Source organism: Orbicella franksi, chromosome 4, assembly GCF_964199315.1.
Source record: "Orbicella franksi chromosome 4, jaOrbFran1.1, whole genome shotgun sequence".
Taxonomy (NCBI): domain Eukaryota; kingdom Metazoa; phylum Cnidaria; class Anthozoa; order Scleractinia; family Merulinidae; genus Orbicella; species Orbicella franksi.
The window spans coordinates 1,530,654-1,541,341 of record NC_138148.1 but is presented as its reverse complement, the minus strand read 5'-3'; the positions used below and the strand labels follow the sequence as shown (position 1 = coordinate 1,541,341).

Sequence of the window (10,688 nt, the reverse complement as noted above, 5' to 3'; positions counted from 1 at the left end):
TTACGTCGTGGTATTCTCCTCTTCACCTGAACGTTTTCAGACGCTTAATTCCAAGAACGTAAAATGAAAAGTGCAAGATGTTCCTTCACGTAATAACTCCACCCCCCACGCGAAAATGATCTGAGTCAACAAAAGTTCGACCCAAAGTCCTTCCAAACAAACGGTAGTCTCATTATCATAATTATTATCGAACGTAATACAGTGCACGTGTATTGTACTGATATAAATTATGGCATTTTCTGGACAACAAGACAACCGTACGCTTATATGCAGCAATGGTACGAAACTTGAAAATCTATCAATTTTACAATCAGAATCACGGTTTTTAACGCTCTTGGAGTGTAAAGATAGAAAAACCATTATCTACTTATCTGAGCTGAGATGTTTTTCCAAAAGTCATCGATCGTACGCCAGAAGTGGAGCTCTGCACACTGCCATCCAAAATCCAGTTAACGTTGATGAAATTCAGTTAATTAAGGTCGATGAATAAATCCAGAAACTCGTGAACTTTCCTTTAACGCATCTTTGGTCATCCTGGAGATAGCAGAGCAAGCGGCAGCAACTTTAGTTATTTAATCACCTAGGTTTACTTATGATTATTTCATGGACAGATAACTTGCTCACCCCAAAAACTTGTTCGCATGTTGTGGTCAGAAAGTTGAACCATAATAAATGGCCGTCACAAATTAAAACAATCGATTTGGAACAACACTTCATCTTTCATGTATTTCTATTCAAGTTGGTAGCATAAGAATGAGTTGATAATGAAGGACAGCGGCCATTTACGATAAACGACTTACTGTAAGGTTGATAACGAGATTTACTTACTTTTTAAATTAATCCTCTTCGTTCTCTGTGGACACAAGGTAGCCACAATCCATCTCCATCTCTATTTTGTACGATATGTTGTTCCTCATTGAGCTCATAGCAGGCGCCAGGTGGTTTTTGGCCAACCAGGTTTGCTGTTGCCAGTTGGTGTCCGTCTCTAGGCAACCTTGGGAAGTGTGTGGTCAATCCATCGGATTTATCTGCGTTTGATTTCCATGACAACATTCTGGCAATAAGTTTTTCTGTGAACGGATCAGAGATAAAGAACAATAATCACTGCTTGCAGACATTGACGTCAATTGTTTTGAAATTAATTTTTGTACAACCACACAGCTCTTTGTCTCAAAAGCCAATTGCTCTCACGTTGGCGAACAAACAACAACATAGCTAGCCTAACGAGCTTGCAAATCTTTTCCTGCGCTGAGAATTTTGCTATTTTTTGCTTATTTTCCTCATTGAACTACGCCTATAGGCTCGTCAGTTAGCTTCAGCTCAGATGAAAATTTTTTTTTAGAATTAAGAAACGAATTTGCCAGTGTAGTCAATAAGTTAGAAGTTCTTAGATTCTTGCTATGGATTTCAAAAAAGTCTTTTCTTTAAACAGAAAAACACGATCATAGGACGATAAGCTGAAGCATTCTACGAATGGATTATGTAAAAAAAAAGTAAAACTTTAGTGCCACCAAATCGCAAGATCTTAGGACTCGGTACTCGATTTCCTGTATTTGTCAGATAAATGAAAAATGTTTTAACTTAATAGTACGAAATAAATAATATGTGTCACTTTTGTCTGTGGGTTAATTTTAAGCAAAAATACGTCCAAACACGAGACTCGTCCATTAAAATTACGAAACATTCAGCACCAAGGCATACAAAATTACCAGCGACATGCACTCATTTTGAAATCGATCACATTCTTTATTAAATTGCAAACCGGTTCTAATGTTACGTCTGAATGCCCCTAAACTGGCCTTAGCTGCAAAAATTCAAAGGATTATATTAAATGAAATCTAGCGACAACTGTGATTCACTTATCTGAACTTCAACGGAGTTGTCCTCAACATGAAACTTGTCAGGAGTCCATAGCTGGTCGTGCTAAACGTCATTTGAATTGGTGAATGACGCCTGTCACTCCAATTCAATTCCTTTGGATACAACTTTGCTGCCTCTGGTCAATTCTTGTGAAAAAACAGGAAAGTCATGGTTAAGTTTTTCGCGTGTTAACTCAAGCAAAACTGACTTGATTGAGTATTAGTATCAGTTAACGGACGTCTATCGGCCTTGCACTTAACAAAACTCCCTCGAAATGTGGAATAACACTTTTAAACGACTACCAACAAAGTGGTGCACTGCACTGGGAACGAACTGAAAATTAGTTATAGGTTTTGATATAACTACATAACTGTTCTCTTCGTATCAGAGCAAAGGCAAAGGCGGTTGGAATTTTCTGTTTTTATAACAGTTAAAAAGAGTGTACATGGTAACGTTCCGAGGTGACGAAACAAATTGCGAATGACAAAGTCAAACGGCAAACCAAGCAGATTATTAAGCTGTAAACAAACATTTTATTAAAAATAATCATTCAGTTGCTCACAAGAGAAGTGTTTGCTATTCGGGTTTTCAACTTCGCCTAAATACAGTCTTCGGTGTCAAGGAAAAACACATACACCTCGAAGCTTTCACAGCATTGAGGAAAGTTTTATTATACCATTAACTGATCAAATTGAAAGACGAGGGAAACAGCTAGGACACGTAACTAGCTAGAAAAAATCTGGACTTACCTGAACGAAGCACATCGGCTAAGATGTCTTCGCTCGTGCCTTCAATTCAACGGCGATAATTAAAGAAAATATGGACTTGCCTGAAGGGAGCACAGCGACTAAGATGTTTTCGCCCTTGCCTTCAATTCAACGGCGATAAATAAAGAAAATATGGACTTGCCTGAAGGGAGCACAACGACTAAGATGTCTTCGCCCTTGCCTTCAATGCAACGGCGACCGACGCTAAAATGGGTGTGTCATTCTACACTTCTTTATATATACCCATATTAAAATTCATGACAGCCACGAGGAATATGCTTTGAACAAAAGAAATGCATCCCACGTTAAGATTGTGTACTTTGAATTGTGAAAGATGAGCAACTTGGGAGAAAAACACGCACCTGAAAGGAATTTTGATCCGAATATGCTATGTTTGTAGTTAATAGGCCAATTTTGATATATTAAAATTCTAACTTGGCTCCGTGAGGCTTAACGGAATAATAAAAAAAGAAGTTAATTATTCATCCTTTAGACCCGAGGCGGTCTCTTTTGTTTTATTCCCCTAAGCCTCGGAGCTAAGTAAGACATTTAATAAATCGAAATTGGCCTCTAACTGTCGAAAATCTCACAGACAAGAACTCCGCGGTGAAGCGTCGTAAAACGTACTTTTGGTCCAGCTAAGTAATTACAGTTGCGTCATAATTCAACTTTATTAATATATAATGACGAAATTTATGCGCGCGCAAATTATGACGCATATTCAGTTTTCTTACCTCTTTTTCACGTCTTTGGAAAATATCTTTGGAAGAAAAACATTTCTCTGACAATGAATAAGCTTACGCAATCGTATGAAGATCTAACCGTCGATACAACCTACATTTTAAATTTTGACCGTAAAAATTCCTGCGGACGAAGTTCGCTGGAAAGAACGTGCTGCACTACGGTATTTTAAGTTAGCGCTTCTATATCTAGAATTCAGTTTCTTTGTAGAATTTAAATCTTGCCATTTGTTCGGTTTCTTTTTAACATTTTCTTTAGTTCTCATAATTTCTCGTGATTTTTTTACGGAAATAGCCAAATTTAAGCTTGTTTAAAGGAGCTCAATCACGGTTCGCGCATATTGAAAAGTTTAGCCTCAACTTTTCAAATTCGTCGTTTGCAATCCGTGTTGATCTTCTCTATCCTTAGCCATCCTTGTTCCTTTATGGTTTATCATTATGTCTTTGGTGTTTTTCTATCTTATTAAACTGTTATTTTTCAGGTTTCCTGTACCTTCCGTATCTGAAGGTTTATCCTGTCCATTTGACGCGGTGAACCAGCTTTTTCACTGCAAAAGCACATAAAGAAATGGTGAACAAAGATTGCCAGAGATAAAGTTCGATAGACTGTAAACAACAATTCTACTGTCTTTCAGTCAATCATAATCCAAAATCACGATGAGTAATTTGCACTGGTGTTACACTTTTTGCACTGATGTTACACTTTTTGCACTCGTGTTACACTTGAACTGCACTGCTCTCAGCCAATCAGAAACGTTTAATTTTTGCATGTATATTATTAGTATAGGTAATCATATGGTTTCGAGTTCAATTTGGAATTAATTTGCACGAGTGAGTTTTCCAAAAAGCTGAAATTGCACGAGCTGCTTCGGCGAGTGCAATTTCAGCTTTCCTGAAAAACTCACAAGTGCAAATTAATTCCATATTGAACAAGAAAAACCGTATGATTACTTATTAATAATATAAACATGAAAAAATGCGGGTGCAGGAAGTGCCCGAAGATCTTTCTTGAAGCCATTTTCTCTCATTCGAGAAACCTTTTTTCAAAGTTTCCACGCAAAATTTTCATCATCATTTTATTTGATATCATTGGCTTAAAAAATTTCCTATTGTCTTTCAGCCAATCATAATTCAGAATTACGATGTGTAATTAGCACTGGTGTTACACTTTTTGCACCGGTGTTATACTTTTTGCACTTTTGTTACACTTGAACTGCACTGCTCTCAGCCAATCAGAATCGAGTAATTTTTTCTCGTATATTATTAATTTTGTAAGTACACTCAATCCTGGACATAAGTGCATTTGTTCGCGATACAGCTGGCCCTCTTACAGGGGTGGGTGACTTAGCTCAATATGTAGTTCTCATAAAACATTCATGTAATTCTCTTGGGCTACAGTGAAAACGTTACAGAAGTTTGCAAATGTATTACAACATTCTTTGCATCAATGTACTTGAGAGTGAATGAGGGTGAATGAGGGTGAGTGAAGGTGAATGAGGGTGAATGATGGTGAATGAAGGTGAATGAGAGTGAATGATGTTGCATGAGGGTGAATGATAGTGAATGACAGTGAACGAAGGTGTATAAAGGTGTATGAAGGCGAATGGGGCTGAATGAAGATGAATGAGGGTGTATGAAGGTGAATGGAGGTGTATGAAGGTGAATGAAGGTGTATGAAGGTGAATGAGAATGAATGAGGGTGAATGAGAGTGAATGAGGATGAATGATGTTGTATGAAGATGAATGAGGATGAATGATGGTGTATGAAGGTTGATGAAGGTGAATGGGGTGTATGAAGGTGTATGAAGGTAAATGAGGGTGAATGAGGGTGAATGATGGTGAATGAGGGTGAATGATAATGAATGAGGGTGAATGAGGGTGAATGAAGGTGAATGAGGGTGAATGAAGGTGAATGAGGGTGAATGAAGGTGAATGAGGGTGAATGATGGTGTATGAGGGTGAACGAGGGTGAATGAGAATGAATGATGGTGAATGATGATGAATGAGGGTGAATATGAGTGAATGATGGTGAATGAAGGTATATAAAGGTGTATGAAGGCGAATGGGGGTGAATGAAAATGAATGAGGGTGAATGAAGATGAATGAGGGTGAATGAAGGTGAATGAGGGTAAATGAAAGTGAATGAGGGTGAATGAAGGTGTATGAACGTGTATGAAGGCGAATGAGGGTGTATGAAGGTGCACGAGGGTGAATGAGGATGAATGAGAGTGAATGATGGTGAATGAAGGTGAATGAGGGTAAATGAAAATGAATGAGGGCGACTGAAAGTGAATGAGGGTGTATGAAGGTGCATGAGGGTGAATGAATGTGAATAAGGATGAATGCAAGTGACTGAACGTGAATGAGGGTGTATGAAGGTGCATGAGGGTGAATGAACGTGAATAAGGGTGAATACAAGTGACTGAACCTGAATGAGGGTGTATGAGTGATCGTGGATGAGGCTAAATGGAGGTGAATAAGAGGAACGAATGGAAACAATGGGTGAACTAGGTATTATCAGCAGGATTGGGTATGGTCAGCGGTTTATTATCAAAAGGCTCGGAGCCATTCCTACAATTAATGGCTACTTGTAGAAAGAGAGTGCATGGCATTTTGTTTGACTTTGACGACACGCTTGTCCCAACTCTGGAAGCTAATCTGTATGCCTTCAATAAGGTAAAGGATAAGCTGCTTGAATACTTTGCTGCAAACGATGCTGAGAACGTTGCTTCCAAATACCAGACGCTAGTCACCAAGACACATCGTTGGCCGCCCGATTCTTTCCAAACGTGGTTCTCATGAATGGCGTGTGAAATTATGGGAAAGTGCGCTTTCTAGTGAAGAAAATACTTCCTCTTACGACAACGCGAAACCTTCAGCAGCTGAAATGTACGAGTTATGGAGATCGGCACGTCTAGAGAAAGTGGTGTTTACTGACGAAATTACTTCGCTTTTACAAGAGCTCGCAAAAGACTACAAAGTCGCAATTGTTACAAATAGCGACTCGGTTATCCAGCGAGAAAAGCTAGCTGCGTGTGGAGCTGAGAAATGCTTCAAGACGATCGTGATAAGCGGTGATCAAGCTCATCCCAAACTCCATGCTTCTATTTTCCATACTGCCTGCTCACTTATCTCTGTTCGGCCCGAAAACTGTATCATTGTAGGAGACAGCTTGTCTCATGATGTACAGGGTGGTCAGAATGCAGGTTTCATGGCCACTGTTTGGATCAAACTTGAAGGAAGCAGCTGCAATGAAGGGGACCCACAACCTGATTTTGTTGTAACTTCTGTTTTGAATTTGCCCGAGATACTGGATGAATTAAATTCTTAGTCCATAGCTAGTCTGTAAATGGATTAAAATGGATGATCTTGAGTTGCAGATTGCTAGATGCTGCTATTTTGTATTAGTATATTCTCAGCTCCGACTATTGCATTTCTAGCTCTCTGATTGGCTCAAAAACTCCGACTATGAGCCATTAGTCGGAGTTTTACCTTATATGGAAAACAGTGCGCCAAGTTTAAAAATTTTCCGCTCTGTAAAATTGTTGAAATAAAAATCGGCGGCAAAAACCCAATTAAGAATATACTAAAACAATTATTCCATTCGACCTTGTTGGATATGAAGTGATCATAACCAACTCGCGCTACGCGCTCGTTGGTTATTTATCACTTCATATCCAACGCGGTTTCATGGAATAATTGTTAATTATAATCTCATTCTTCCAATAGTAAGCCTGATCATTTTCAGATTTTCAAACAAGGTTCTTGGGATCATCACAAGTCATGGAGTTTACCATTCATTACGCCCATTCAGTTCCTAAACACCACTAATACTAGTGGGTGGAGGGAGGCACTGTAAGACAAAGAGGAAATTTCCTTCCCTAAGAACGCAACATAATGACCCAAGAAAAGAAAGTAACTTTTTTTGAGAATCCATCACAGAGATTTCAATGACATTGTTACCAGTGGGGAAGGGGTGGGCAGTGTCTGATCTAGGATTTCACTTAAGGGGGACATTCTGTCCCATTCAACAAAAAATTTAATTTCTAGGGGACATTCCAGTTTTTTGGGGGACACACTGTTTTTTGTATCGCAACCACTTGAATTTTTCCAATCAGGTAGATTGAAAGTTTCTCCTTGCTGCTTTGGCTTTTGGTTCGACAAAAGGTTCGCATTCATCTGTAGCACTCAGTTTATCTTTGTCAATGTTGTCAATTCTGCTGGTTTCCATTTGTGGTCTGTGTTCTTCTCTTCTGTTTTCTCGACCAAAGAATTATAATATTCGTTTCTGCTTTGACATGACAATAATATAGCAAAACGACAAAGAAAATAACCGAAATAACACGTCTTGTTTCATCAATCAAGTGTGAAAAGAAAGGGGTTCGCAATGAACACGTGCCTTTTTTAAAAATTGACCCCCTATAAGAATTATTCTACTTGTTCCCAGGAATCTCATCTCAGCCTCTGGCAGCCATTTTTATTTGTCTGTGTCATAAACATTCGTAAAACGCACACTGTTTTGCATTGTCAATTCTATGAAACTTTAAATTACACAAAGTTTACGAAAAACTTAGGAAACGAAGGAAAATTACAAGTCAGTAGCTGCAGATGTTTGCTGCGCCAAAATGACCCATGTGATGAATATTTGGGGGGCATCTTCTATCGAACTGCGCCAATCCTACAATGGCGCGCCCTAGAACAGACACTGGGTGGGGGGTCGCTCAACACTGTTTAATTATATTTAACACAGGGAGGCTCCACTCCCATGTCTACATCTACATCTACATCTACATTATGGGGGTCTTGCAAAGGGAGGCATGCTCCCATCACTGCAAGACATTAAAAAAAAAAAAAAAAAGCAGGGTGGGGGGTGGGGGGTAAAAAACCTTAAAAATATATAATAAAATATGTACATAATTTAAAAAGATTACTAAGAAAAGTTAATTAAGATTAAAAAATTAGAACCTAATTAAAATGTCATCATTCTAATTTAAGACCGTTCTTGAATAATTGACTATTTTTAACATCTAAAACATGTCCAGACCTTTACCTTTAGTAGAAAAGTCTACTATTTTGTTGTTAGGAGCTGATGGCTCTTTCATTTACCTTTTTATACCTTAAAGTGCACCTAACCCCAAAAATGTTTTTTCGCTAGAACGAATCTACTTATTATTTGAAATAGTTCTGCGTAAAAATTTTTGAATTCCGTTAAATCCTCGATTTTCTATGCCACGACGAAATCTCGAAAATAGCTCCAAAACACCGCCATTTTGTTTCACGACCGAGTTTGAGGAGAATGGGTCCAGCGGCTGTTGTGACGTCTACCCAGGAAGGTTGGATATCTCATTTCCTCTCATTTCCTTCAGGATGGTGCAATACACATTCGAAAAGTGCGCAGAAACGCCTTCCAGAGGTGCTATCGGCTGTTGCAGCAATTTTCCAGATTTAAAGAAAGATATACTGTACAATTTACTGACGATGATCGGCTAATGGTGCAGTAAAGACGTAAACGATGGTTGATTTTGTCGAACCGAAACAAGCGAACTGAATCGGTGAGAACCATTGAAGAACTCTCACTGGAATTTGTTCCGCAGACTTTCGAACGCTATTTTCATAAATTTTCTGCTTAAAGCTAACCAGCAATTTGTAGAAGTTGTGTGATCCGGTCATGATCAAGAAGCGTTATACTGATATGTAAATAGATCGCAACTGTACGCCGCTAACCAACACTTATTTCTCTTTCGATTTAGATGAAAGTCGAAGATTAATCCTCTAGAATTACATGATAACAAAATTGTTAGACTCACAGAGTTTTTCGAAGGTTTGGAAATCAGCAGTGCGACAAAGATTCTGTGCAATAGCGTCGAAAATATGACCGCGTAACTTTATCTGCGGACCGCCTAGGGAACACATCCTTTTCGCTTATCCGACGAATTTCACTGCAAACTTTGAGAACAATTTACATTGGCTATTTGGAGTTACGACTTAAAACGTGTGACAATGTGAAATCGGTAATTGTATGAAATGTTTCCTTCCGCCTTGCTTCCCGCAGCTTCAAAAATACAGGTCCAAACAATACGATTTTCAATCGATCGAAGCCAATGTTTTGGAGGTCATCCAGTCTCGAAAACTGCAACACGTACGTCGCTCTTATAAACATGAAGCATTCAAGTGAAAGTAAAACACAAACTGGATTTAACAGAACCTTGACAAAATACATTCTCGGTAAGGACAAATGTAAACGGGCTATAAACACGCGTGGGAATCTTATGTTTAGTTGACGAAATTACCATCCAAAGCAGTCCTTGAGTTTTCTTTCCTGCTTTTCGTTTGCCTGCTCCTCCACTTCGTATCTAGCTTTCCATTCCTAATACACAAGCAGCTCGTCCGCAAAGACGTCTTCCCCGTCGTCGCTTGAAATATTGTAAATTGCTCTCAAAGCTCTAAGCAGTGAGTTCACAGTTGTCGAACGTGCTCGATCGAAGTTTGTTTCGGAGCCTTCCGAATCGAAACTTAACTCTGACTCCAGTGACGAAAAAGAAATGATTCTGAGACAAAACTTGGACATTTTAGTCCCAAAATACATCGGAACGATTAGTTTTGCGTTCTATTTTCTCAAGCAAATACAGAGAGTTGACTGAGGCGCTATTGTGTTTGGTTCCTGGGTAGACGTCATCAGGTACCGTCGCCCCAGACTCCCTAAAACGCGGTCGTGAAACACTTAATCGCGACTTTGAAAGGGCATAGAAATTAGAAAATCGAGGATTCAACCAAATTCAAAAATGTCTTCGCCCAAATGCTTCAAATAAAGTCTAGATTTGTTTTGGGGTTAGGTGCACTTTAAGATTGAGTAACTTCTGAAAATTACTTTGGCACATAAAAAAACTCAAAAAGTGTGTCTGTTGAAGATTTCCTTCAGCATGTAAAATCCTTAACCTTTTATATGCTTCAAGCCTGTAAAAGGCACCCCTTTTAGGCAGAGTGTCCCTTTATAGTCTATTATGGAGATGACCCACCCACCTATCCCCTGGGCTTTTAAACAAGGGATTTTGAATTCTTGAGCACCTTGTCAGTTAAAAGTACTGAGGTGAAAGACTAGGGAATTAAAGACAGATTGAGAAGGGCTTTCCGATCAAGGGATAAAGTAGGGATTACCTGCATTACCGGCTATGCATGTCAATTCAGGTACAATTTCCATTTCCAACCACTCATATTTAGGATTTTACGAAACATGAAAGTAGTAATTATTTTCATTGGAGATTTTTGACCATGCATCACGAATGAGCACAGCCATAAAATCTACAACAGGTCCCCTTCCCCT

The 10,688-nt window shown here is 38.9% G+C and overlaps 1 long non-coding RNA gene and 1 pseudogene across 1 annotated transcript; one reads left to right on the top strand and one right to left on the bottom strand.

Annotated features, from left to right (window-relative positions):
• Positions 1-2,713: 2,713 nt before the first annotated feature.
• LOC145485821 (uncharacterized) lies at positions 2,714-10,679 on the bottom strand. The gene is made up of 3 exons (XR_014049228.1): positions 10,523-10,679; positions 3,861-3,915; positions 2,714-2,905 (listed from the first exon to the last, which is right to left on the bottom strand). It is a non-coding gene; the product is annotated as an uncharacterized LOC145485821 (long non-coding RNA).
• Positions 4,790-6,765, top strand: LOC145485810 (N-acylneuraminate-9-phosphatase-like; annotated as a pseudogene).
• Positions 10,680-10,688: the final 9 nt, after the last annotated feature.